The sequence below is a fragment of the Callorhinus ursinus genome, unplaced genomic scaffold (assembly GCF_003265705.2).
Source record: "Callorhinus ursinus isolate GAN/ISIS: 27379988/994484 unplaced genomic scaffold, GSC_fseal_2.0 scaffold2, whole genome shotgun sequence".
NCBI lineage: Eukaryota > Metazoa > Chordata > Mammalia > Carnivora > Otariidae > Callorhinus > Callorhinus ursinus.
This window is the reverse complement of record NW_027397064.1, coordinates 29,433,808-29,456,173: the sequence shown is the minus strand read 5'-3', so window position 1 is coordinate 29,456,173 and position 22,366 is coordinate 29,433,808. Positions and strand designations below refer to the sequence as shown.

Below are 22,366 nucleotides of genomic sequence, written 5' to 3'. Positions count from 1 at the left end.
ATTTATGAGTTGAAAGAGTACTAATGAGAGATTTTCATCAACTGCTTACCTGAAGGACAGGATTGTAGGGGAAAGAAAAATTTAATACTTGGTTCTTTCTTTTCACTAGTTCAGAAAAATGGGTTGGTTCCCTAGATTCCTTAGAATCTGAGAAGAGAATCTGAGAATTTGAGAAGGGTATATATATTCTTATGAACACACGGATATAAACCTATTTGGGTTTAACAATTACTGTTCTTTTTGCTCAAGTTTCCTTATTTTTTAGCCAGTGGGAGCCTCTTCAGGGTGACTGTCTTTGAAGACTTTCTTGCTTTCTGCTATGATAAAATTTTCTAGACTCATCTTGTGCCTTTCCTACCCTAAGCCAGGATCAGCTGTTGTCCATGGATTTCTTTCAGTGGCAAGTAATACCTTGAGAATCCTGATTTGGGTGCTGGAAGTCGTGGTTGTTACTGGATTGGTCCTTGTGTCTAGGATTTTTCAGTGGATAGAGCTAAAATACACACACACACACACACACACACACACACACACACACACAGATGTACCTCTTGAGTTTATGCATTTCTAATACGGAATTATATTGTTACTAGATTTTATATTTGCATCTCTTTTCTCTAACATTCTTGCTTCCTAAAAAATTGACATGATCTGTTTGAAAATGCTATCTGTTCTTCTTTTACAGACCACTGATTCATAGGTTTTGAGGCTACTTGTTGAAGAGGAACTTCAGGTTTACTCTCAATGAGGAGTGGGTGTCTGAGAAGTGTTCCACGTGTCACGTCACTATAGGGAATTGTTAAAGACCAGTAACTAGAGAGAATAATAGAAGGGGGTACTGGATTGAGGTCCAGCTCTGATGATTTACCCATTGCTTGTTTCCTTGTCTTATAAAAAGGGGGTAATAATACTCTACACTCCAAGCCTCTTATGGAAGATAATATATGTGGAAATGCACTGTAAATTATTAATATATCATAATAGAAATCATTTTCCCATCTGATGAAAAAATAATGAGATAGTCTTTGAACCACTGGACTTTTGATTAGCTTTTTTGTTGGGATTTGTTTATTCTTGCAGGGCATATTTTTCTTTTTTAAGTTGCTAAAGGATAGTCTTCCTAATTATCTTCTTTAATGGATCTTCTTCTTTATAGTTAAATGTATATGTTTGTAGACTTGAGGTGAATAGTTGATGGCTTAAATATTTGTTTGGCTTAAATATTAAGTATTTTTGTTTTAATTGATTTATAAAAAAGTGGATATAGAAAGGACCAAAGCCAATGGAACTTTTTTTTTTTTTTTAATCAAAGCATGTTTCTTGTTTTTGATAATGTCTCATTTCTCTTATCTGGTGTCATGGGGTACTATAGACCCCAGAGGTGTACCTCTGTGTGTGTATATATAACCTTTCCTTTGGTAGGACCTAGCTTCACAATGCTGAATTCATAACATGGAAACAAATGACAAATATAGGCCAAGTTAGTTATCTAGATACGAGTATTACATGCTTGGTGTTGCTAGGCTCCTTATCATCTTTATTTGGCTCATAGAACGGACTTAGCTAAGACTCCAAAGGCAAATTCCTAGCCTACCCCTTCCAGTTATTCTTTTTATATTCTCAAACAGGGTTTTGCCTTATTTTTTAATCTTGGCGCCATGTTTACCCACTTGATCCGATAGAAAAGTAGACAGTGTAACGTCTCTTAACTCTACTGGTGCTTGCTTGGCCCTGCCTTTAAGATCCCTATTTTTATTCCCTTTTTGCCATCTTGTGCTCTTAAGGCCTTATCTCTAGTTGTATAGCCTTAGAATATTCTAGCCTAGATTATTTGTGCTTAACTTTCTAACTTTCCTTCCCATGTGTCAATGATAATTTTTTAAAACTCACACTTTGTTATTTTGCAGCTATATTCTACCCCTTTCAGCACTTTTAGCCAATCCTTACAAGTGGCAATGACCTTCTTTCTGCAACCTGGGCTTCTAAAACCTCTTTACCATTCTCCATGTAGAGATTCATAGTGTTTGTTTACATTTTACTAACAATTCTGTCCCTATAGGGAGTGAAAAATTGTTAACTTTAAATCTTTCTAGTATGAAATAAAATAATTGTATTACCAAGCCTTGGAAAATAAAGGAAATCTATTACTCTTTTGTACTCACTATTAATAATGTTTTTTTCTACCTTTTTACATTGACATTAATTTTTATATATCATTGTTCTAGAGTAAATTTTTTTTCTGTCTTTCAGACTCAGGCTCCAGTAAACTCATGATAAACAGAAAATTTTTTGTATGTCCTTCCATAGGGTTTATATAACTAACACTAAATGGCAGATTTTAATAAGTTTATTTGTTCTTCTGGTAACTTAGTAATTTTTAAAAATGGAGACTTTGTAAAACTTTGAATAAATCTAAGTACTGTACTTCTTTCACATTAACAGTGTATATTTCCTTCCAGATTTAATGTACCTTCAGATTTAATATAACCATCAGTTTAAAGATGCATAACATTTGAGAAATATGCATAACCTGTTGAATTGTTTCCCTGTTAGACATTTGCTAATTTCTAACATTTTTACTATTGTAAACACGGTGAATGTTTTTGTACACATAAGTTTTTCTTATTTTTTTTTAAAAGATTATTTGAGAGAGTGAGAATGAGAGAGAGAGAGTACATGAGGTGGGGAGGGCTAAAGGGAGAAGCAGGCTCCTCACTGAGCTGGGAGCCCAATGCAGGACTCGATCCAGGGACTCCAGGATCATGACCTGAGCCGAAGTCAGTCTCTTAACCAACTGAGCCACCCAGGTGCCCCAAGTTTTTAATATTTTAGATTATTTCTTTAGGATCCCAGTGGTAAAATAATTAGGTTCAAGTAATATTTTTATTACTCTGGATTTAAATTCCTCAGTAGCCTTCCATGAGGGTTGTAAGAGTTGATGAAACATTTAGCAAATTGCTTACGGTTTTCTCTTCTGTATAGTCTCTCCCTTACTGCTTGCCCCCCACCATGCACATTGCTCAGTTCTTTGCGGTTTAAAATTTTCTTTAAAGTTCAGGGGCACCTGAGTGGCTCAGTCAGTCAAGCACCTGCCGCCTTCTGCTCAGGTCATGATTCCGGGGTCCTGGGATCAAGCCCCACATCGGGCTCCCTGCTCAGTGGGGAGCCTGCTTCTCCCTCTCTCTCTGCCTCTCCTCCCTGCTCGTGCTCTCTCACTCTCTCTCTCCCTGATAAATAAATTAAAAAAAAATCTAAAAAAAATTTTGTCTTTAAACTTCAAAACCGTTCAAGTCACTTCTTGAGAAGGCCCGTTGGCTTTTGGAAAGGAGAAGGAACAGCTTATCACAGTGGGGCAGAGGTGATGTGGGGTCATTGAAGACCCTGACAGGAGAGGTGGTGGTAGGGAGGGTGGCAGAGTAAAACTGCAATAGATTTTCTAGGGTTTTTTTTTGGCATTCTTCCTGATAAGAAGCTGTCTTTAGCTGGAATAACCGGTGACTAGGTTTTTAAAATGAAAAAGTGAGATCCCTAGCAATCAAGCTGTGCATTTTCTCATGGGAAAATTTAAAAAGCAACAAGCAATGGTCTCTACGTTTATAAAGAACAGATTATGACTTGTATACTCAAGATGTTGTAACCGGATATCTTAGTCAGGAACCACTGTGTCAGCTACATAAAAAAGTAGAAGTTTGCCATTCCTCAGCACATTGGGGAAGAACCTTCACTGCTTAGCAACCCTGCTAAGTTTATTCAAATAATTTCATGGTAGCATCTACTACTTTATGTAATAGTCATTAGGCACATCAATGTTTGAATGGATGTGCTTATGTGCAGATAAAGAACCAGAGTCAGGATCTCGCTCTGCAAGGTGGTAAACTGCTTTTCATACATGGAGTATCACTGCTTTACTATATTTAAACTGGCTTTAGCTAAGTGTAATTTTGTTATCTAGAGCAAACTGGACTTCACAAGTGGTATTTCTGTCAGTGGTTCAAGACTACAGTGAGAACATTTTACAGAGTACTAATGCAAATAGACATGTTGAATGTAACATTAAACCATTTCATTGTTTTATTGGCTGTGCCATCAGATGCTATGCTAAGATTTTTTTTTTGTCCTTCTAATGACTATGCATTAATTATTCCCCAAGCTTAGTATGTATTCCTTGTAAATGCTTTCATCTACGGTAGTCAATCTGTAACTTGATGGGAATGAGAACATATCATTCATAGCAGGCTGTTTTGCAGAACTTCAGATTCCATTGAGGCTGACAGTATCATCATTTAATTCTGGGACCCAGTCGCTTCTCTTTATTAGGCCTCAAGGTTCCCCCATGACCAGTTACCCAGTCCTGACTTGGGTATTCCTCAGCCATATGTCCTTGGGCAAGTGTCTTTCTAACTCTTGTATGGTTGACTTTAGGATCAGTAAGTTGTAAATCCCAATAAATCCCAGTCTGCTGTCCCTGACAAATAGGTGCCAACAGTATTCTGGGAACTCTAGCTAGTATGGGCAGGGGGCAGTCAGGGACCAAGTCTTAGGATTCAGAGACTAGGGCAGCTGAACAGCAGAAATCTTTTCTCTATGGGGTAGAGGTTGGATGGCAACATTCCAAATATAGTCTTAAAATCCAAGTCTGATTCAGTTGGGCATTTAGAGTGGAAGGTGGGATAAAACATAAAAATCAGATATTCTAGGTGTTCTTATTAGATGAAGACCATAATATCCAAAACAATTTTTGGGAAGCTATAATTTTACTGAGGATGAAACTAGCGATTACAATTGGTATTAATAACTTTTGTTCAGTACATAATCTGTACCGGGTACTGTGTGGTAAGTACTTTCACATCTATAATCCAGTTCTGTCTATGGCACTCGTTTAAGTTTGGTACAGTTATCTTTTTCAGAAGAGGAAACCAACACGAGAAAGCTTCGGTGGTGAACAGGACATAAGAATTCAAGCTGCCCGAGTCCTGTGCCTGCGGTCTCATTGCCGCTCCCACAGTCTCAGCTGTGTATCTTCTGGTTGTCCTTCCAGATGTCCTCCTTGCTTATCGGGCTCGCCACCCTTGTTCTGGAAAGGACAGGGATCCTCCTGACTGCATTAACAGGTTCCCTTGCCTCCTGGCTTCCAGAAGGGTTCAGCCAGCAGGAGGTGTAGTGAGGGGAGAATATATGGCAAAAGAGAGAACGGACAGAGTGGACGGCAGTGTCCTGGTTCCCTCCCTGCCAGGTTGGCTGCCTGTGTCTTGACCCAGGGCCCCATCTCCTGTCGGGGAACCCTTTGTAGGATTCTCTTCTCTCTCCTCGTCTTTCTGCTGAAAGTGGAGACCACTCTGCAAGTGGTCAGTTCTTGCTGTTCCTAGACCTGGCATATTGGACTGCCCCTTTTTAGTTTCTAGGGACCCTGTCCATATGTTTTATAAAGAGGCCCTTATTAAATTGTCTGGAATGACACCATTGTTGGGTGCCATCTCTTCTTGACAGAACCCTGATATACCAGCTCTCCCATTTTGAGCACATGAACCATATGAAGATAAGTGTTTGAATTTTAGGCAGTCAGCAAATATTAAGTACCTATAGAGCACGAGGCACTCTGCTAAGTGTACTAGGCTAACATACAAACACACACACACACACACACACACACACACACACACACACCCATAGCTGCTTTATCTATTCATCAATCGATGGCCACTTGGGCTATTTCCATAATTTGGCTATTGTAGATAATGCTGCTATGAACATTGGGGTCTATGTATCCTTTTGAAATAGTCTTTTGTATTCTTTGGGTAAATACCTGGTAGTGGGATTGCTGGGTTGTAAGGTAGTTCAATTTTTAACTTTTTGGGGAAACTCCATACTGCTTTCCAGAGTGGCTGCATTCCCACCAGCAGTGCATGAGGGCTCCTTTTTCTCCACACCCTCATTGACACTTGTTGTTTCTTGTGTTGTTGATTTTTGCCCTTCTTACAGGTGTGAGATGATACCTCATTGCAGTTTTGATTTGCATTTCCCTGATGATGAGTGATGTTGAGCATCTTTTCATGTGTCTGTTGACCATCTGTATGTCTTCTTTGGAGAAATGTCTGTTCATGTTTTTTGCCCATTTTTAAATTGGTTTTTTTTTTTGGTATTGTAGAAGTTCTTTATATATTTTCGATACTAACCCTTTATTAGTCATATCATTTGCAAATATCTTCTCCTGTTCTGTAGGTTGCCTTTTAGTTTTGCTTATTGTTTCCTTTGTTGTGCAGAAGCTTTTTATTTTGATGGAGTCCCAGTTGTATATTTTTGCTTTATTTTCCTTGCCTCAGGAGACATATCTAGAAAAATGTTGCTATGGCTGATGTCAGAGAAATTACTGCCTGTATGGTTTCATGTCTTAAATTTGAGTCTTTAATCTGTTTTTAGTTTATTTTTGTGTATAGTGTAAGAAAGTGGTCTGTTTCATTCTTTTGCAAGTAGCTGTTCAGTTTTCCCAACACCATTTTTTTTTTTAAAGATTTATTTTTTGACAGAGAGACACAGCGAGAGAGGGAACCCAAGCAGGGGGAGTGGGAGAGGGAGAAGCAGGCTTCCCGCAGAGCAGGGAGCTCAATGTGGGGCTCGATCCCAGGACCCTAGGATCATGACCTGAGCCAAAGGCAGACGCTTAACAACTAAGCCACCCAGGCGCCCGCAATACCGTTTGTTAATGTGACTGTCTTTTTCCCATTGCATGTTCTTTCCTCCTTTGTTGAAGATTAATTGACCATATAATTGTGGGTTTATTTCTGTGCTTTCTATCCTGTCCCACTGATCTATTTTTTTGTTTTGTTTTGTTTTTAATCTTGATTTTTTGAAAAATTTTTGTACCCAAGTTAGTGTTATATTTGTGGTGGTTCATGCTTGTTGTAAATAAAGACTGGTTTGAGGTAAGAAATAATGCCTAGTAGTCCTTTTTTGTAGAGGAAGCTGCTTTTGAGTATCTATTTACTCTGTATGTCAGGCATGCAGTTGTGTTTGGACACACCATGGTTGTAATTCATACTCTTGGTTTAACAACACTTTCATATATAATTATCATTACTTTGTAATTACAGCAATAAAATCCATTCTTTGGGAACTATTCCAGTATTTAGAATACTGAAAATAAGTGTGCTTAGTACCAGTTGTCACAATGATTTTTCCAATGTTTGAATTTCTAAGAAATCAGCTTCTATTGTACTTCAAACAAAACTGATGTCTAATAAAATTCTCCTTTTAGAGATGGCAGCTCTTTGTAGAACCTGAAAAGGAAAACTTTAAATCAAAAAGAATAGCCAAAAAAAAGATTTAATATTCTTCTATTTAGAAATATTGAGAAGAAGATCCTAAAACTTCCTGAAAAAACACAACAAAACAACCAACAGCCTGGAGCCTTAAGGACATGCTCTGCCTTATTTAGAAATTAAGTTGGTGCAAACATAAACCTAAATGTAGAGCTTTAGGAGAGAGACCTGTGTGTGTGTATGAGTGGGGGGAGGGTGGCTTTGGTCAGCCTATTTGTTCCTCTGACTTCTGACCAAATACTGGTTTATAATATTCCTTGGAAAGCTCTGTGGAATTCTACTTAAGCTTGTGTCTATTGGAAGATTGGTGCGTTGGTCTCTACTGTACTTAGGCCCTGGCATAGGAAGCCCAGACTATAACTACTGGACCAAAGGAGGAGGGAGCAGTGAAAAGAGAATGTAAGCAGTGCAACCACTGTGCATCAATGTGGGTACGCTTTGCCAGGCCATTGCATAAACTGAAAATTGGTTATAGCACTGCTTTTTATTAACTGTATCTAGGAATTTAATGATGTATGTTTTTCTAATGATTCAATGAATAGCATCACAGGGAAGCTTGCCAATTCAGCACCAAGGTTACATGGAAAACTCTTTATAATTGATAAGTCATGATACTAGGGAAATTTCTTTCTTCTTTTTTAAAAAATTTTTATTGTTAATCACCATACATTATATCATTAGTTTTTGATGTAGTGTTCCATGATTCATTGTTTGTGCATAACACCCGGTGCTCCACGCAGAGCGTGCCCTCTTTAATACCCATCACCAGGCTAACCCGTCCCCCACCCCCCACCCCTCTAGAACCTTCAGTTTGTTTTTCGGAGTCCATTGTCTCTCATGGTTCATCTCCCCCTCCGATTTCCCCCCCTTCATTCTTCCCCTCCTGCTATCTTCTTCTTCTTCTTTTTTTTTCTTAACATATATTGCATTATTTGTTTCAGAGGTACAGATCTGTGATTCAACAGTCTTGCACAATTCACAGCACTCACCATAGCACATACCCTCCCCAATGTCTATCACCCAGGGACCCCATCCCTCCCACCCCACCCCCACTCCAGCAACCCTCAGTTTGTTTCCTGAGATTAAGAATTCCTCATATCAGTGAGGTCATATGATACATGTCTTTCTCTGATTAACTTATTTCACTCAGCATAACACCCTCCAGTTCCATCCACGTCGTTGCAAATGGCAAGATCTCATTCCTTTTGATGGCTGCATAATATTCCATTGTGTATATTTACCACCTCTTTATCCATTCATCTGTCGATGGACATCTTGGCTCTTTCCACAGTCTGGCTATTGTGGACATTGCTGCTATAAACATCGGGGTGCACGTACCCCTTCGGATCCCTACATTTGTATCTTTGTGGTAAATACCCAGTAGTGCAATTGCTGGGTCATCTGGTAGCTCTATTGTCAACTTTCTGAGGAACCTCCATACTGTTTTCCAGAGTGGCTGCACCAGCTTGCATTCCCACCAACAGTGTAGGAGGGTTCCCCTTTCTCCACATCCCTGCCAACATCTGTCATTTCCTGACTTGTTAATTTTAGCCATTCTGACGGATGTGAGGTGGTATCTCACTGAGGTTTTGATTTGGATTTCCCTGATGCCAAGAGATGTTGAGCACTTTTTCATGTGTCTGTTGGCCATTTGGATGTCTTCTTTGGAAAAATGTCTGCTCATGTCCTCTGCCCATTTCTTGATTGGATTATTTGTTCTTTGGGTGTTGAGTTTGATAAGTTCTTTATAGATTTTGGATACTAGCCCTTTATCTGATAGGTCATTTGCAAATATTTTCTCCCATTCTGTCGGTTGTCTTTTGGTTTTGTTGACTGTTTCTTTTACTGTGCAAAAACTTTTTATCTTGATGAAGTCCCAAGAGTTCATTTTTGCCCTTGCTTCCCTTGCCTTTGGCAGTGTTTCTAGGAAGAAGTTGCTGCAGCTAAGGTCGAAGAGTTTGCTACCTGTGTTCTCCTTTAGGATTTGGATGGACTCCTGTCTCACGTTTAGGTCTTTCAACCATTTGGAGTCTATTTTTGTGTGTGGTGTAAGGAAATGGTCCAGTTTCATTCTTCTGCATGTGGCTGTCCAATTTTCCCAACACCATTTGTTGAAGAGACTGTCTTTTTTCCATTGGACATTCTTTCTTGCTTTGTCAAAGATGGGTTGACCATAGAGTTGAAGGTCCATTTCTGGGCTCTCGATTCTGTTCCATTGATCTATGTGTCTGTTTTTGTGCCGGTACCATACTGTCTTGATGATGACAGCTTTGTAATAGCTGGAAGTCCGGAATTGTGATGCCGCCAGCTTTGCTTTTCTTTTTCAACATTCCTTGGCTATTCAGGGTCTCTTCTGGTTCCATACAAACTTTAGGATTATTTGTTCCATTTCTTTGAAAAAAGTGGATGGTATTTTGATGGGGATTGCTTTGAATGTGTAGATTGCTCTAGGTAGCATTGACATCTTCACAATGTTTGTTCTTCCAATCCATGAGCATGGAACGTTTTTCCATTTCTTTGTGTCTTCCTCAATTTCTTTCATGACTATTTTATAGTTTTCTGAGTACAGATCCTTTGCCTCTTTGGTTAGATTTATTCCTAGGTATCTTATGGTTTTGGGTGCAATTGTAAATGGGATCGACTCCTTAATTTATCTCTCTTCTGTCTTGTTGTTGGTGTATAGGAATGCCACTGATTTCTGTGCATTGATTTTATATCCTGCCACTTTACTGAATTCCTGTATGAGTTGTAGCAGTTTTGGGGTGGAGTCTTTTGGATTTTCCACGTAAAGTATCATATCATCTGCAAAGAGTGAGAGTTTGACTTCCTCCTTGCTGATTTGGATGCCTTTGATTTCTTTTTGTTGTCTGATTGATGTGGCTAGACTTCTAATACTATGTTGAATAGCAGTGGTGATAGTGGACATCCCTGCCGCGTTCCTGACCTTAGGGGGAAAGCTCTCAGCTTTTCCCCATTGAGAATGATATTCGCTGTAGGTTTTTCGTAGATGGCTTTTATGATATTGAGGTATGTACCCTCTGTCCCTACCCTGGGAAGAGTTTTGATCAAGAAAGGATGCTGTACTTTGTCAAATGCTTTTTCTGCATCTTTTGAGGGGATCATATTCTTGTTCTTTCTTTTGTTAATGTATTGTATCACATTGATTGATTTGTGGATGTTGAACCAACCTGGCAGCCCAGGGATAAATCCCACTTGGTCATGGTGAATAATCCTTTTAATGTACTGTTGGATCCTATTGGCTAGTATTTTGGTGAGAATTTTTGCATCCATGTTCATCAAGGATATCGGTCTGTAATTCTCCTTTTTGGTGTGGTCTTGGTCTGGTTTTGGGATCAAGGTAATGGTGGCCTCATAAAATGAGTTTGGAAGTTTTCCTTCCATTTCTATTTTTTTGGAACAGTTTCAGAAGAATAGGTATTAATTCTTCTTTAAATGTTTGGTAGAATTCCCCTGGGAAGCCATCTGGCCCTGGGCTTTTGTTTGTTGGCAGATTTTGGATGACTGCTTCAACTTCCTTAGTGGTTATAGGTCTGTTCAGGTTTTCTATTTCTTCCTGGTTCAATTTTGGTAGTTGATACATCTCTAGGAATGCACCCATTTCTTCCAGGTTATCTAATTTGCTGGCATAGAGTTGCTCATAATATGTTTTTATAATTGTTTGTATTTCTTTGGTGTTGGTTGTGATCTCTCCTCTTTCATTCACGATTTTGTTGATTTGGGTCCTTTCTCTTTTCTTTTTGATGAGTCTGGCCAGGGGTTTGTCAATCTTGTTAATTCTTTCAAAGAACCAGCTCCTAGTTTCGTTGATCTGTTCTACTGTTCTTTTGGTTTCTATTTCATTGATTTCTTCTCTAATCCTTATTATTTCTCTTCTGCTGGATTTAGGCTTTAGTTGCTGTTTTTTCTCTAGCTTCTTTAGGTGTAGGGTTAGGTTGTGTATTTGAGACCTTTCTTGTTTCTTGAGAAAGGCTTGTATTGCTCTATACTTTCCTCTCAGGACTGCCTTTGCCGCATCCCAAAGATTTTGAACAGTTGTGTTTTCATTTTCATTGGTTTCCATGAATTTTTAAAATTCTTCTTTAATTTCCTGGTTGACCCATTCATTCTTTAGTAGGATGCTCTTTAGCCTCCATGTATTTGAGTTCTTTCCGACTTTCCTCTTGTGATCAAGTTCCATTTCAAAGCATTGTGGTCTGAAAATATGCAGGGAATGATCCCAATCTTTTGGTACCGGTTGAGACCTGATTTGTGACCTAGGATGTGATCAATTCTGGAGAATGTTCCATGGGCACTAGAGAAGAATGTGTATTCCGTTGCTTTGGGATGGAATGTTCTGAATATGTCCGTGAAGTCCATTTGGTCCAGGGTGTCATTTAAAGTCATTTCCTTGTTGATCTTTTGCTTAGATGATCTGTCCATTTCAGTCAGGGGGGTGTTAAAGTCCCCCGCTATTACTGTATTGTTGTCAATGTGTTTCTTTGCTTTTGTTATTAATTGCCTTATATAATTGGCTGCTCCCATGTTCGGGGCATAGATATTTACAATCGTTAGACCTTCTTGTTGGATAGATCCTTTAAGTAGGATATAGTGTCCTTCCTCATCTTTATTACAGTCTTTGTTTTAAAAGCTAATTTGTCTGCTATAAAGATTGCCACCCCAGCTTTCTTTTGGTGTCCATTAGCATGGTAAATGGTTTTCCACCCCCTCACTTTCAATCTGGGGGTGTCTTTGGGTCTAAAATGAGTATCTTGTGGACAGCATATCCATGGGTCTTGTTTTTTAATCCACTCTGATAGCCTGTGTCTTTTGATTGGGGCATTTAGCCCATTTACATTCAGGGTAACTATTGAAAGGTATGAATTTAGTGCCATTGTATTGCCCGTAAGGTGACTGTTACTGTATATTGTCTGTGTTCCTTTCTGGTCGATGCTGCTTTTAGGCTCTCTCTTTGCTAAGAGGACCCCTTTCAATATTTCTTGGAGGGCTGGTTTCGTGTTTGCAAATTCCTTTAGTTTTTGTTTGTCCTGGAAGCTTTTTATCTCTCCTTCTATTTTCACTGACAGCCTAGCTGGATATAGTATTCTTGGCTGCATATTTTTCTCATTTAGTGCTCTGAAGATATCTTGCCAGTCCTTTCTGGCCTGCCAGGTCTCTGTGGATAGGTCTGTTGCCCATCTAATGTTTCTACCATTATAGTTTACATATCTTTTCTCCCGAGCTGCTTTCAGGATTTTCTCTTTGTCATTGAGACTCGTAAGTTTTACTATTAGATGTCGGGGTGTTGACCTATTTTTATTGATTTTGAGAAGGGTTCTCTGTGCCTCCTTGATTTTGATGCCTGTTTCCTTCCCCACATTAGGGAAGTTCTCTGCTATAATTTGCTCCAATATACCTTCTGCCCCTCTCTCTCTTTCTTCTTCTGGGATCCCAATTATTCTAATGTTGTTTCGTCTTATTGTATCGCTTATCTCTCGAATCCTGCCCTCGTGATCCAGTAGTTGTTTATCTCTCTTTTTCTCAGCTTCTTTATTTTCCATCATTTGGTCTTCTATATCACTGGTTCTCTCTTCTGCCTCATTTATCCTAGCAGTTAGTGTCCCCATTTTTGATTGCACCTCATTAATAGCCTTTTTGATTTCAATTTGGTTAGATTTTAGTTCTTTTATTTCTCCAGAAAGGGTTTCTTTGATAATTTCCATGCTTTTTTCAAGCCCAGCTAGTATCTTTAAAGTCATGATTCTGAACTCTAGGTCCGACATTGCACTAATGTCCATATTGAGTAGGTTCCTGGCAGATGGTACTACCTCTTGTTCTTTTTGTTGCGGTGATTTTTTTCGTCTTGTCATTTTGTCCAGAGGAGAATAGATGAATGAGAGAAGAAAATGCTAACAGGTTAACCATGTCCCCAGAAAATATACTCTAAACAAATCAGAAGAGACCTGAAAGTTGGGGAAAAGAAAGGGAAAGAAAGAGAAAAAAAAGAAAGATAAAAACAAAAACAGAACAAAACAAAGAAAAACAGAATATGATCAAATATGATCAGTCTGGTGCATAGATCAGTGCCACACACTAGATTTTGGGTGTATTTTGGTCTGTTAGAAGAAAGTGCCTACTAAAATTTTAAAGAAAGAAAGACTTATATATGTACAAAATAAGGGTTGACATAATGAAGGGATGGAATATGAGTGTAAAAATGAAAAGTATAAAACATTTTAAAAGAATTGATCAGAAGGTGTTTGAAAAAATAAAGAGGATTTTAGAAAAAGGAAAGAAAGGAAAAAATAGGGGAGAGAATGTGATCAGGCTCCTAGGAGACTGGAAAAAAGCCATACACTAGAGATTTAGGGTATATTTTGATATGTTAGAAGAAACTGTATCTCAAAATTTTAAAGAGAGAACAACTTATATATATATATATATGCCAAAAATAAAGGTAACTACTATGAAGGGGTAGAATATGACTCTAAAAATCAAAAATCAAAAATGTTTTTTTTAAAAAAAGGGATTGATGTTGGTTGGAAGAAGGAAAAAGAAAAATTCAAAAAATGAAAAGTTAAAAAAAATTAATTTTGAAAGACTAATGAATCATGGTAAAAAAGCCATGAATTCTATGTGCAGTATTCCCCTAGCACTGGAGTTCTCCCCTTCTCATTGATTGGTAAACTTGGTCTTGGCTGGCTGTTCATGCTGATCTTCTGGGGGAGGGGCCTGTTGCCTAGGTTCCCAAATGTCTTTGCCGGTGGCAGAATTGCTCCGCCCTTTACGGTCCGGGCTGAGTAATCTGCTGGGGCTTGCTCTCCGGAGCTTTTGTTCCCTGCAAGCTTCCGGTACAGCTTTGGAGGATGAGAGTGAAAATGGTGGCCTCCCAGTCTCCACCCAGGAGGAGCCGAGAACTCGGAGGCCCGCTCCTCAGTGCGCCCCCAGAGAAAAGCAGTCAGTCACTCCGTCTCCCTGGTCTGCAGCCGCACTCCGTGCTCATCCGGCCTGTGACCAAGCGTTTCTATCTCTGGCACCTGACCCAGGGTGGAGTCTCCAAACCCAGCAGGTCCCTGCGGTGCGTTCCCGCGCCGCTCCTCCTGGGGGAGGCAGGGGAGTCTCCCTGGACCTGCCGCTTGTTGGGTGCCTGCTGGAGGAGCAGTGGCTTGTCACCGATCACAGTTTATGGCAACCCAGAGCTGAGAGCCCGGTCCTCTGTTCCGTCTCTGCAGCCTGCTTCCCCGTTCTGATATCCAGGAGCTCTGCTGCACTCAGGCACCCCCGGTCTTTCTGTGACCCGCAGGGTCCTGAGACCACACTGTCCCGCGAGGGTTCCACCCCCCGCTTAGCCACTGGAGCGACGTCCCTCGGCGGAGGCGATTTGTAAAAGTTCCGATTTTGTGCTCCGCGGCTCTAGCACTTGCCAGAAGCGGCCGAGGGAGGCCCCCTCCCCCGCCGTCTATCTTCCCGAATATCAGCTCGGATTCACTTCTCTGCATGTCCTACCTTCCTGAAAGTGGTCGCTTTTCTGTTCAGAGAGTTGTTGCTATTCTTTTCTTTGAGCTCTTGTTGGGTTTGTAGGTGTTCAGAATGGTTTGATCCCTCTCCAGCTTAGTTCCTGAGACCAGACGAAATCCCGGTCTCCTACTCCTCCGCCATCTTGCTCCACCCCCCCATACTAGGGAAATTTCTGATTGCTGTCAATGGTAATATTGGCATAAGGATGCCGATGAGGCTGTAGCGGTTGAAACATGAATCTCTTTTGCTGGAGATTGAGAAAGATATTCTGTCTGGTGTGACAAAAAGCCTATCCCAGCATTCTTCTAGAGAATAGATACAATTTCATCTTACATGTCCTTCTATTTCCAGGGATTCAGCTCTTCCCTCCCTACAATGAATGCTGTAGTCTTGTCCTGGACTTTATCCCTTATCTCCAGACTTACTGGACATTATTGCTTGGATATTTCCTCTTCCTCCCCCAGTACAGCATGTCTAAAATAGAACTAGTTATCTTCCACCAAATTTGACTCCTTATGTAATTTAAGAGAAGTTGTAAAGGATATTCCCGATTACCTGTTTGTTCAAATTAGGAACTGAAAATTCTTCTAGACATTGTCTCCAACAAAAGTTCACGTATACACATCTTTACATGCTTAACCGACTGAGCCACTCAGGTGCCCCGAATTTGCCATATATTTTTATAAAACAAAACACTCCTCCCCAAAGAACTTGGAAATAGATGTAAAATGGCAGATATGAACTCCCTTTTTAAAGACTGGGAGCCAAGAAAATTATGTTTCTGCCCTTTTGTTGCTGCTTCCCTAAGATAGAGGTATCCAGTGAAAGTGGTTGACTTGACCACATCTTAAAATCTTGGCTGGTTTAGGCAGGATTTATCCAGAAGTGCTGGTGCCTTTAGATTCTTAACAGGATTCTGGAGAATTCTCATTTGATGTTAAAACTGTGGGAATGAGGGCGCCTGGGTGGCTCAGTTGGTTAAGCGACTGCCTTCCGCTCAGGTCATGATCCTGGAGTCCCAGGATCGAGTCCCGCATTGGGCTCCCTGCTTGGCAGGGAGTCTGCTTCTCCCTCTTGTGCTCTCTATCTCTCATTCTCTCCCTCTCAAATAAATAAATAAATAAAATCTTAAAAAAAAAAAAAAAGCTGTGGGAATAGAAATGGTTGAAAGTCATGTGTATTTGCAAATCACCCGTACTCAGTCACTGAGGCTGCGATGAAGCAAACGGTTACTTGATTGCCTCTACTAACTAGTAAATGAGCATCAGGAAAAACCCAGGCTCTCTGATATTAAAAAAAAAGATGTGATTCTTTGAGCACAATGATTTATTAGAAAAAAAATGTGTGCTCATTGATAGTTCTATATGGAATCTAGACAATGACTTGCATTTTTTTTCACTGATCCTTTTCATAACTGAGATTATTCAAGAGAAATACTCCTATCTCTTTTTTTCCCCTCAAGCACCTCACTAATGATGTGAAGGGGAAAAGACATTTTTGGCTTTATTGGTTTCTTAAGCAACAACCTGTACTTTTGCTTAGTCTGACACATCATACAAGGAATTTTTCTGTGTATACCACCTCCAGGCCTCTTAAGACTTGGTTTGTAGATATCACTGTTTATCAGCCTCTCAGTTAGCAGTCAGATTTTGGCATTAACTCCCTCAGACTCAATAGTCCATTCTTGGGCGAGTACTTTAGTACCTATTTATTAGATAATGACTATTAATGAGATGCAAAACTAGTGATCATGTATTTTCACCTGGCTCAGTAGAGCCGTATACATCTCCCTAAACACCAAAGGTGGGCAATTTCAAATTCCCAAAACATCTGAAAAAAATACTTCTACCATGCTTATTTGCTATCTTCACTTGGCAAAACATGATGGATGTTTCTTTTCTGGGTAGTCAATTCTTTTATGGTTTTTTTCAATGACTTTTACCATTAAGTGTGCCTGTGATAGCATTTGTCTTTTTCTTCAAGCATGCTAGAATGGAATGTTGCCTGCATCCCAGAAATCCTCAAGTGGCCCTGCTAAAACCCCCTTTTCCCTAATCTCGACGGAACCACTACTCTAACTCCTTGTTTTTCTTTACTACCTAAATCTAGAATTCTAAACAGTTTAGTTTCACTTGTTTTTTTGAACTTTACATGAATGTACTCATGCAGTTTTTTGTCTGAGTGCTTCTTTTCAACATTGTGGGATTCGAGTATGTTATTGTACGAAACTGTAGTGTGTGAAATTTCATAGTTGTATGAAATTCCCTTATTAATATAACAGAGTCTAGTTATCCGTTCTCTTGATCGTTTATGTTGTTTCCAGTTTGGGGCTATAGTGAGCAGGGTTACAGGGAACATTCTTACACAGGTAGCCCAGTGGGTACGTGGACTGTTGTCCTTAATGTACTCATGAGTGGATCATACTTATCCTCATTATCAGCTTCACCAGATAATGAAAATAGTTTTACAAATTAGTTGTGCCAATTCATATTTCCATAATCGGAGTTCTGCTTCCTCCACATTCTCCCCTTATTCTTAGTTACTGGTTTTGCTCTTTGGATGAGTGCGGAGAGGCATCTCCTTGTAGTTTTTATTTGTATTTCCTGATAACCAACAGTTCTTTTCACCTGCGTTTTGGCATTTATCTATCCTTTTCTGTGAAGTTTTTATTGAAGAGTTTTGGGGTAGTCCTTTTTCAAAGACCTTCATTATATAGTCTAGATATCTGTCCTTCGGATATTTTTTTTTTTTAAGATTTTATTTGAGAGAGCGAGAATGAGAGAGAGAGAGAGCACATAATGGGGGAGGGTCAGAGGGAGAAGCAGACTCCCCGCTGAGCAGGGATCCCGATGTGGGACTCGATCCCGGGACTCCAGGATCATGACCTGAGCCAAAGGCCGTCGCTCAACCAACTGAGCCACCCAGGCACCCCTCCTTCGGATATTGTTATGTTTCCAATATATTCTGCCGCTTTGTGGTTTGTTTGCATTTTATGATCAGAAGTTTAATTAAAATTTATCTTTTTTTCCCTGTGTTTTACACCTTTTGTGTTATATTGGGAGATTGAATTTTCAATCTTGTTATTTTTATTTATTTATTTTTAAAAAAGATTTTATTTATTTGAGAGAGAGAGAGAATGAGAGACAGAGAGCTTGAGAGGAAAGAGGATCAGAGGGAGAAGCAGACCCCTGCTGAGCAGGGAGCCCGATGTGGGACTCGATCCCGGGACTCCAGGATCATGACCTGAGCCTAAGGCAGTCGCTTAACCAACTGAGCCACCCAGGTGCCCTCAATCTTGTTATTTTTAATTCACTGAAGAATTTTGGATTTATGTGAGTCATATGAAATACGACTGGAAGAAAAATTGCCATATTGTACTGTCTCTAACCCAGAGTGCTACAGTATCATCATATGTGATATCCAATTGTAAATTGAAGACATAATTTAGAAATAGAGTTTAAATGTTTTTAAGGGCTGCAATTTTTAGAACTTTAAGAGGAGCCTGGATAGAATATACAGTGGGTAATTAAATACCATATATATATGTGGTGCTAAATTATGGATTTTTTTTTTTGAGGGGATAGAGTGCCAGAACATTTAAAAGCTGTACAACACAAAAAGGTAAAAATAATGTAACTGATAGGAAGGCAGAAGATCTTTTAGTTAAGGGAGATACTAAATTTGGTACTAAGATCCAGCACACATGACACAACCCTGTATTCTGTCTTCACATTACTTTGCTTGTTATGTATTATTATGAGGTGCACAGAATTCTACTTTTAAAAGGATTTTAAATTTTTGCGTATTTTTGGATAAGGTGATCACACGATTGTAAGACTGATTTGTGTAGAAAAGTATACATCTTTAAGCTTCAGAGGAATTTTTTTTTTTTAGACAATGCTGGTTCTTAGGTGCCTGGGTGGCTCAGTCGGTTAAATGACTGCCTTCAGCTCAGGTCATGATCCCAGGGTCCTGGGAGAGAGCTTGATATCAGGCTCCCTGCTCAGCGGGAAGCCTGGTTCTCCCTCTGCCTGCCACTCCCCCTGCTTGTTCTCTCTGCCAAATAAATAAAATCTTAAAAAAAAAAAAAAAAAACTGGTTCTCAAATTTTGCATTTTTGGAATTACATTCACAACCATATAAATTATAGGTACTTTATGCATTTGTTTATGATAAGAATTTAATCTCATTTCTTTATAATCACAATATTTTTAAAATAAAATTTAGGTTGATTTACATACAATAAAATGGACCTATTTTAAGTGTACTTTCAGAGTTTTGACAAATGTATGTATTCCTATATATACACGCTTTTGTAAATTCACCAGTGGCCTTCCATTGTTGTTGTTGGTTATACCACATTTCAGTTTCAGGCAGCTTTTCTGCTGTTAGGAATAGAGGTGTTATGAACTTTCATGCACAAGCTTATTTCTCTTGGGTAGGTACTTAGCACTGAAAACTCTGCATCGTGAGGCAAGCGTATATTTAGCTGTACAATGCGAAATCCTTTTCCAAAGTGGTTGTACCATTTCACATCCCACCAGCATTATGACAGTTCCAGTTGTTCAGTACTCGCGACGGCAAGTGATATTGAATGTGTTCTTCAAAGTGTCTGTTCATATTGTTTGTCCATTGTTTTAGTGATCTTCTTGTCATCTTAGGGGTTTTAAGAATTTTTTAAGTACAATTTGGATACAGGTCCTTTGTTACTCTGTCTTCCAAAGATGGCTTCAAAACTGTAATGATAGTGTCATTACAAGTGTTTCTCTCCTTTGTTGTTTTGGATGTATGAGTCTTTACCCCTCCACAGAAAGGGTCACTACATTTTTACTCGATGTGGGTATGTGGGGGACAATGAGAAATGAAAAGATGCTATTATGGCAAAAACAAAAAAGTCTTAACACTTTGAGTTGTATCTGCTTTTAGATTATGAACACGGTTTGTTCAGTTGTGTAAATAGTATGTGATTTTGATAAACCTCTGTGACCGATGTGTTTCTTCACATGGCATCCAAATTCTTAGCATAATCTCTCAAAGTCTATGTCAGCTTTAAGTCAATCTTAAAAAAAAAAATTGAATTACTTATTCAAGGAAACCTGATGTCTGGGGCTAGTTTGACTGCATAAAGCTTTGGTTCCTAAATTTGAGAGGAAAATGTGGAGACTCCATGTATTCTCTCCACAGATGAATATGCCCGTTTATGAATGTGCACAGACATGAATGGTTTTGTATCGCATCCTGCCAAGATTCGTGAACCTCTGAGGCTCGTCCAAAGATCCCAGTTTAGAAACCTCTGCGATAAATAGTTCTCTTCTGTCTCTGTGGGCTACCCATATCTTCACTGCTTTTCAAGATCCAGTGTTTTTGTTTTTGGTTTTTTTAAATCATGTAGCCCTCTTTACCCATTCTGTAGCCAAGTCCTGATGTGAGGCTAGTCCTGCGAAATGTAAAGCTTGGAAAAGAAAAATGAGCACTTGCCTGAGGCCCTGTTTCTTGGGCTGTCTTATGGTGGGTTCCTCCCTCATCCAGTCCTCTTCATATAAGGAAGGCAATGTGACTCCCTGGATTGAGGAAAACCATCCAAGCTTTCTTAATATAGATTCTTGAATAAAAGGGGATGGTTTCTAGCTTTGAGGTGAAACTAAATAGAAGGATTTCTTCTTAGTATCATGGGTGAATGCGTTTATTTTGGGGTGTTCCGTGGTGATAGTTCTGGAGTGCCACCTGATAATGAAGGACTGTGCTGGGGAATAAACTGAATTTGGTCAATGTGGGTGATTCTACCATTTTAGCTGATGTGAAGAGATGGGTTTCTACGGACAGGAAGGTACAGTGCCATGGAGGCTATGGCAGTGTTTTTAAGATCCATATAGTGGGTTTTACTTTCCACTGGAGCATGGATAATGGGGAATTAACTATAAAGAATAACTCTGCATTTAAGTATAGATTTTAAGAGGGGCCTTTTGAGGGAAGTGATTTGTAAGGAACTAGAAATCAATGTTTGTCATAAGCTTTTCTTTTTTTAAAGATTTTATTTGTCAGAGAGAGAGCGCACAAGCAGGGGAAGAAGCAGGCTCCTGCTGAGCAAGGAGCCCCATGTGGGACTTGATCCCAGGACTCTGGGATCATGACCTGAGCGGAAGGCAGGCACTCAACCAACTGAGCTACCCAGGTGTCCTGGCCATAAGCTTGTTATTTATTTTTTTTTTTTAAGATTGTATTTATTTGACAGAGACAGCGAGAGAGGGAACAGAAACAGGGGGAGTGGGAGAGGGAGAAGCAGGCTTCCAGTGGAGCAGGGAGCCCAATGCGGAGCTCTGTCCCAGGACCCTGGGATCACGACCCGAGCCGAAGGCAGACACCGAACGACTGAGCCACCCATGCGCCCCTGGAGTTTTAATTTTGAAGCCTAACATTTGAATAAGAGTAAGTCCTTCATTTTGTGTTAGCTTCTGGACACAGTGCCCAGTTTCTTGGTGGGGGTAAGTTTATTCACTAAAGAAAATGGTAGATTTTTCAAAGCCTCTAGTGGACTGAGCAGACTGTCCAACACATTCAGAACAGAACCTGGGTAGCTCAGTTGGTTGGGCATCTGCTTTCAGCTCAGGTCACGATTCTGGGGTCCTGGGATCTGTACCCGCATTGGGCTCCCTGCTCAATGGGGAGCCTGCTTCTCCCTCTGTCCCTCCCCCCTGCTCATGTTCATTCTCTCTCTCTCTCTCTCTCTCTCTCTCTCTCTCTCTCACACACACACACACACACACACACACACACACACACGACAAAGTCTTAAAAAAAAAAACAAAAAAACCCCAGTACTCTTGGTGACTCCTCTGACACAAGAGAATCTTGAGATACACTGCTATGGAATAGCAGCCTCGAGATAGCAACACCCCTGAAATAATTAGACTTGTTGCTTTTACTCTTGGTTGTACTCACTGTGGCTCTTATCTGAAAGTGGAAGAGAAGCCTCCTGACTTCAGAGATTGTGCATTTCATTTATTGGAAAGATGGACCTCTTGCCGTTGATTCTTCCTGTAGTTCTGTAGCTAAGCTCCTTGTTCAGGTACCCGTAAATCTCCCCTCTTGGATAATTTTCTCTCTTCAAGCATCACTTTTACATTCAAGACATAGATTGCCCAAGGCTTCAGTCAACTCCTGTCTTGCCCTAAAGTCATGTAATACTACCTGAATGTCTATGTCCTGACTACGTTCCTTGCTTGTTCAGAGCCCTACCTTTTTCTCAGTCTTCTTATCTACTCTCAAGTTGTACCTCTTGCATTCACAGCTGTGTTTTCCTCTTACTGCTTCCCAAGTAGAAAAATCATTCCACCTTGCAGAAGTTTTAAGCACTCTTTATGTTCAGAAATTATATTTCACTTATTCATTGTTTTAAAGATGTTATTTATTTGTCAAGGGAGAGAGAGAGGGGGAGGGAGGGAGAGGGAGAGTGCTTGAGCGCACAAGCAGGGGGAGCGGCAGGCAGAGGGAGAAGCAGGCTTCCCGCTGAGCAAGGAGTCCAATGCAGGGCTCCA

At 39.9% G+C, this 22,366-nt stretch overlaps 1 protein-coding gene across 8 annotated transcripts in view; it reads left to right on the top strand.

Annotated features, from left to right (window-relative positions):
• Positions 1 to 22,366, top strand: part of PARD3B (par-3 family cell polarity regulator beta) — a 1,017,627-nt gene that overhangs the window by 98,210 nt on the left and 897,051 nt on the right. The gene's annotated exons all lie outside the window — the stretch shown is intronic.